This window comes from Chrysochloris asiatica, unplaced genomic scaffold (genome assembly GCF_000296735.1).
Source record: "Chrysochloris asiatica unplaced genomic scaffold, ChrAsi1.0 scaffold00022, whole genome shotgun sequence".
In the NCBI taxonomy this organism is placed as follows: Eukaryota; Metazoa; Chordata; class Mammalia; order Afrosoricida; family Chrysochloridae; genus Chrysochloris; species Chrysochloris asiatica.
In genome coordinates this window covers 14,339,835-14,346,711 of record NW_006408540.1, presented here as the reverse complement: position 1 = coordinate 14,346,711, position 6,877 = coordinate 14,339,835, and the positions used below count along the sequence as shown (strand labels likewise).

The window sequence follows — 6,877 nt, the reverse complement described above, 5'->3', positions numbered from 1 at the left end:
CAGAATGTGCCCTTTGGAGATGTAAATTTTTATATATGCCTAAGTGGGGTTTTTTGTTTGTGTGTTTTTTAAAAAGCTAAAGTGGATAGAGAGAAATACTTTTAACTCATGGTATATGGAGGGGATTATAATCGATGTAATGAAACAAGTTATGTGAATGGTTGAATGTGAAACTGATGATGTGCCCTGTAAACTTTCACTCAATCAACAATAAAAACCTTTAAAAAAAGGCAATGCAAATATGCACTTTAAACTAGCCAATTTGCACCATTCTCCAAGAAGTAGGATATTCTTTCCCTTCCCTTCTCTCCACCATTCAAATCAGGGGAAAATACTGCAAACTTTAAGAACCCCACTGGCTCTCATCAGAATAACCACAGAACAAGGGCAGCGCAGGGATGAAACTATTTCTGTATACTCCACAAGGCAGAAGCTTGGGTGCTCTAGCTTTACAAGTAGCACAGACAGGCAAAGGATCACAGTAAGTCCACACCAGAACAGGGGTGTAGGTGAAGTTAATCTCACTGGGTGACTGCTTCTACAGGGGGAAGGGGACAGGCGACAAATCTGAAATGGGGTGAAACAACAACAACAAAACAAAAAACCCAAACTTTTGTCACATTTACAGGAATCTCAAATCTTTTGTATTCCCATGCTCTTAGGTAGTTTTGATACACATTACAAATCACTTTAGTATTCAGGATGATGAATATTGTTGTCAATGGATGTGAGAATTCTTCATGCTTCTGACATCTCAGATTTGCTGAGTGCAATCAATAGCCAGTTCTAAGTCCTCTTGCTGATTCAGTCAGGCAAGTCTCTCTTCTTCCTCTCTCTCACTTTCCCTCTTGGTGCATTCAGTCATATTTTCTTCAGAGTGATAAGCGCTGAAGTTAGCAAAATTGATTGGGTCATCCTCTTTATTGGTAATGATAGTAGTAGAAGCAGTGAATGGCTCGCAAAACATATCAGGATCTTTTTCTTTGGGGCTATCATTGCCTGGGAAAGGCTGAAATGGATCTTTCAGTTTAAAGGGATCAGAAGAATCCAATTTGTTGATAGATCTTTTCCCAGGTGGTGGTGGACAAGGTCTTGTTGGAGTTCCGATCTTTGGTAGCAGTGCTGGGGGCATAGCTTCAGTTTTGACTGATATTTCCTCAAACACATTTTTTGTCGTGACCACATTGCTGACAGAATTAAACAGATCCTCATTGTTGACCTTTGATAATGTGCTGAAGTCAGCAAATCCATCTCCAAATGATTAATTTCTAAAAACAGAAACAAACGGGTCTATGGCTGAATCACTTGCTGCAACAACAACGGTTCCACCAGGAGCAAAGGAATCATTGTTCTTCAGTGTTTCCACCGATGTTACTGTTATTACCGGCTGCACTGAAAGGATCGACATTTGAAGTGGCAAAAGGATCAGTAGTAGATTGCTTGAAGAAACAGTCAGATGCAAACGAATCTGAAACTTTGAAAGGGTTCACCTCCAAATGGATCAATTTTCCCGAAAGGATCACTACCAACAAAAGCATCAGACTAAAGAAATCTGCAGCTGGATCTGTCAGTGAGCTTGATTCTACATTAAATGGATCTTCCTCTTTTGAGTGCTTATCATTGTCAAATTCAGGACCATCTTTTTCATTACTAGCCGCAGTCACCGCTTCTTTTTTATCAGCCATACCACCAGTTGGTGGTATTTCAGGACTATTTCTTGCTGGGGATTCCAGGTGTATGGGCTCGGACTTTAGGTTGCTCGGGCCTTCTGTCTGCTCATTAAGGTTGGCTGTTTCACTGCTGCTGAGACTGCAATAATCTGCTGCTCCATTTACAAGAATGCTGCATGGACTATTGCACCAATTTAATTGATGATTATGATTTTCCAACTCCTTCATTTCTGTTCATTTCATTTGCATTGAACTGATTTCCTGCTGTGGATCTTGTATATGCTGATGAAGAGGGTCCAACGGAGCCTTCCCTGACTCCACACTCTCCTCTAATTCTGCCGTTTCTTGCTACAGGCGGCTCAGCTCTTCTCTGGCTTTTGCCAGTTCTTCTTCATAACTAAAGATCTGTGATTCTTGACTGGTTAATTCAGCTTTCAGAGAAGAGATCAGCTGGGCTTCCTCAGCACATTTCTTGCTGACTTCCCTGAGCTGCTCCTCCACTTAGGCTTTCTGTTCATCCAGCTCCTCAAGGAGTTCCTGTACTCGCTGTTTCTCAGCCTGTAGCTTTTGCAGATTAGTATTCTCCCTTTGATCGTCGTCTTCAAGATCCTGAACCTCACATGTCCTCTGTTTAATGGTATCTTCTTTCTCCTTAACTTCCTGTTCCACATTATTCTTTTCCCTCTGTAGATCAACTATTTCATTGTTAAGGTATCTAGCTCCTTAATAGCAGAGAAATCTGCAACAGGACTTGGTCCTATGATGTTCTTTTGTAAACTGGCCCTGTCTGATGGTGGGATCATCTCAGGAGTAAGACTCTGTGGAAGATCAATGCCCTTTATTAACTTCTGATTGATTAAGTGAAAAGCCAAGGCAAACTGATCCTTTGATAGTTTCCCAGAGCCTTTTGTGTCATATAATGCCCAAATAGGGGATAGTAAGGTAGAAGGTAAACCAGTCTTCAGGAAGAGTTCCTGGACCTCCAATCCAGACACAAATCCATCCATATCCTTATCAGCTTTCAGAAAGACATCATCATATTTAGCTTTTTCTGCAAGGGACACAACCCACAATTTTCTCTTAGAAGGTGGCACCAAGACTGGAGGCAAGGACATTGACACAGGTTCCTTCTCCAGTGCATAGTCTACCAAGCACCTGGCAACTGCAGATTCATCTCTGTCAAGCACCCCATCATGGTCAATATCACCCAACTCCCAAACTCTTCCAAGAATACCCACAGGTAACTTTGAGTTGAGTAACACTGGTTTTACTTTATCCCCAGATAAAAATCCATTCACTGGACTTAAACTATCAAAAATTGCTTCATATTTGGTCTTACCTTCAGATTTTACAACCGATGGGAGTTCGGCAGAGGTTGCACTGAGTGAAGGACCACTGGGATCATGAAACACCCAGTCCATTCTGGGCACATGCCACCAGACTCAAGGCAGCAAAGAATTCTTGTTTGTTCAGGATACCTTTGCCATCTGTGTCTGCTAATCCCAAATCTTTCCAAATATCAAGTCTAGGAGTCCTGATTTTTTTCAGGAAAGCAGCAGCATCAGAAGCCAACACCTTTCTAGAACTGCCAGTATCAACCTTTCATATACAGGATTCCCACTTGATAGCTGTGTCAGGGAGAGCTGGGCTGTGGCAGCCATGATGTTTCCATCATGCACCAGAGGGAAAGGAAGGATGGGCGACAGGGCCTTGGAGCATGGAAGAGGTGGAGAGAGCTGCCGGAGGAGAGGCCCAAGCAGGCAGCTCCCCTACAACTCTACTTTTGACTCCAAAATTGTATCTTCCACATCCCTTTCCCAACCACAGGCCATGGCATTTGAGAGTTGAAGGGCATTAGAGACTGGTCCCAGCCTCTCATTTTATTCAAGGTGACCCTGCCTCAGACCTGACCCACAGGTCAGACAAAGACACACTCTGGGATAGAATGGAGAACACACTTGGGATTCGTGTATCAGGCTCCTTGGCCTAGCCTGAAACCCACCATGTGGGCAGAGGAGGAAAGTAATTAGAAAGTTCTCAAAAGCTGACCCTGTGATTCTTCTGAACTCCCCCAGCACAGTGACCAGAATAGATGGGAAACAGACCCATGGTCTATTGGCTTTGAAGCCCAACTCCAAGGCTCACACTCCCTAATAGACGCCTAGCACCCTGATCTCAGAGTTGCTCAAGCTGTGACATCCATCCACTGAGGTTCTCAAAAGCAGTGAGCTTCTAAGGAAATCTGAATCTCAATCTGAACCATCTGGTGGCCCTTTGACAACAACATCTTTTTCAGCTTCTCTGCTATTAAGAAAATACAAGCACTCTGTTTCTCTCCACTTTAGAAGTAGCTAAAGTTCACTCGTTCTTCACCCACAGTCCCTACCTCTCTCTGACCACCAGAAGCAGACACCAGATCAAACCGGGACCTCCATAGTTGGTTCGTAGGAAATGCCAGGTGAGCTGTATCAGGCTGGGGCCTTTGCATGATGTTCCCAGGAGGAAACACCACCAACCTCCAAGGAGTCTGCAGGGGACATGTGCAGATCACCGTTGGTGAAGAAGGTTGTGGTGGGCAGAATAATGCCACTCCCCCAAAGGTGCCCATAGTCCAATGTCTAAGACCTGTGAATATCTTCTCTTACATAGTAAAAAGGATTTTCAGACATGATTAAATTAGTAGTAGTAGTTAAGTGCTGTTGAGTTAGTTCCGACTCATAGCAACCCTGTATAGGGTTTCCAAGGAGCTGCTGGTGAATTTGAACCAACCACCTTGCAGTTCATACTGACCTTGTGGTCCAGTGCTTATCCTACAGTGCCACACCTGGACTCCAAGCTAGAATGAATGAGGATGGGATGATTAAATTAAGGGTCTTAAAATGGGAATCTTATCCTGGATTATCCAGGTGGACTCACTGTAATCACAAGTGTCCTTCTAAGAGGAGACAGAAGAGTCAGTCAGTGACCGAAGCAAGAAGTTGATGAAATATAAGGAAGGGCCATAAACTAAGGAATATAGGTGGCCTCTAGAGGCTGAAAAATACAAGGAAATAAATTCTTCCCTGGAGACTCCAGAAGGGAATGCAGACTTTGCACTCCATTACTGTAAAAGAATAAATACATGTGTGTTCTTAAGTCTGTGATCATCTGCCACAGTTGTTGTTGCTAAGTGCCATCAAGTCAATTCCGACCCATAGCGATCCTGTATAGGGTTTCCAAGGAGCCGCTGGTTGTCTTGTACCACCGACCTTGCATTTCAAATGACTTTGCAATCTGACGCATTAGCACACAGCGCCACACCAGGACTCTATCTATTATAGTAGCAATAGGAAATTCATACAGAGTTCTAGTGCCAGAAGGGAGAACTGAGAACAGCCCCTTCAAATGTGGTCCCTCCATGTCATAGATATTTGGGTCCTGGGCCATGCAGTTAGAACAGTAAGTAACTGAAGGACTCAATTCAATTGCTTACAAACAGAAGTCCAAAGAGAGAGTGGCTCCAAGTTTGTTTGGTTTGGTGGCTTAGTGATGTTATCAAAGACCCTGTTCCTTCACTACTTGCTCAGTCATAAGTTCCAGATGCTACATTCAAGCATACAATCGCCAAGGTTTAGGAAAAGAAGTCTTCTCACCTTTGAGTCTCTTCTTTAGAGTGAGGAAAGCTTCCCCAGGACGCCTGTGTCCCAGAACTTCTCCTCACATCTGTCTCAAAACTGTACTACATGCCCATAGTTAAACCAGTCCTGGCACAGCATGGAGCACCATGATTGGTTTACACCCATCAGGACCTACCCTCTGAGGTCAACCTCCTTGAAGCATTTGGCTGATGGAGAAGGGATGGCACCAGAACAAAATCAGGGCTATGTTAATGTCTTCCTTATCTACTGGAACAGAAATACCCCCAAGTGAGTAGCTTTAACAAGCAGACACGTATTTTCTTACAGGTTAGGAGGCTAGACATCCAAATTCAGGGCATCAATGCTATGGGCAGGCTTTCTCTCTCTGCAGGCTGTGGGATAAGGTCCTTATCTCTTTCCCAGTTTCTGTTTCTTGGTTCCTTGGAGACCTCATGTGGTGTGGCATCTGTCTTCCCTCATCTGTCCTTGCTTGTTTCGTTGCTTGCTCAATCTGCCCTTGTTAGACCTCAAGAAAGATTAATTTAAGGCACATCTTACACTAATACTGCCGCATCAACATAACAAAGACAACTCAACACATATTTTTTAGGGTCACAATTAAATCTATAAATTAGTAAGAAGGAAAAGGATAATCCATGTTGGATGACATTTAATTCCTTAATAATGGTTCCTCTAGATATAATAATGGAGTGCTGGTGTGGTGCTGTGGGATAAAGCACTGGACAGCAAGGTTGATTTCAACTACAAGGTCAGCTGTTCAAACTCACCAGCTGCTCCTTAGAAGCCTTATATATGGGTGTTATGAGTCATAACTGACTTGATGGCATTGAACAGCAGTGAGAATATATAATAATGAGGGGTGAAAACATGCATGTAGGGTAAATGTAACACTAATGTGGGGATTGGTCAATTTCACCATCCCTCTGAGTATAAAAAGAAGTTCTGCTAGTGTAGTAGTTACAAGTCAGGCCGCTAACCTCAAGGTCAGCAGTTCAAAACTACCAGCTGTTACTCGGGAGAAAAATGAGGCTTTCTCTTCCACTCATCTGTCAGTTTGTCATATTGTGGTGGCTTGTGAGTTGTTGTGACTCTGAAAGCTATGCCACCAGTATTTAAATACCAGCAGGGTCACTCATGGTGGACAGGTTTCAGATGAGCTTCCAGAAGAAGACAGACTAGGAAGAAAGAGCGACAAACTACTTTCGAATATTTAGTTGCTGAACACCTTATGAATAGCAGAGAATCACTGTCAGATATAGTGCCAGAAAATGAGCCCCTCAGGTTGGAAGGCACTCAAAATGCAACTGGGGAAGAGCTGCCTCCTCAAAGTAGAGTTGACCATGATGACATGAAGTAAAGCCCACAGGACCTTCATTTGCTGAAGGAGCACAACTCAAAATGAAGAGAAACAGCTGTAAACATCCATTGAAAATTGGAACATGGAATGTACGAAGTATAAACCTAGGAAAATTGGAAGTTGTCAAAAATGAAATGGAACACATAAACATCAATATCTTAGGCATTAGTGTGCTGAAATGGACTGGTATTGGCCATTTTGAATCTGATAAC

At 43.2% G+C, this 6,877-nt stretch overlaps 1 pseudogene; it reads right to left on the bottom strand.

Moving 5' to 3' along the window:
- Positions 1-738: 738 nt before the first annotated feature.
- Positions 739-3,331, bottom strand: LOC102827841 (annotated as a pseudogene).
- Between the last annotated feature and the right edge of the window lie 3,546 nt (positions 3,332-6,877).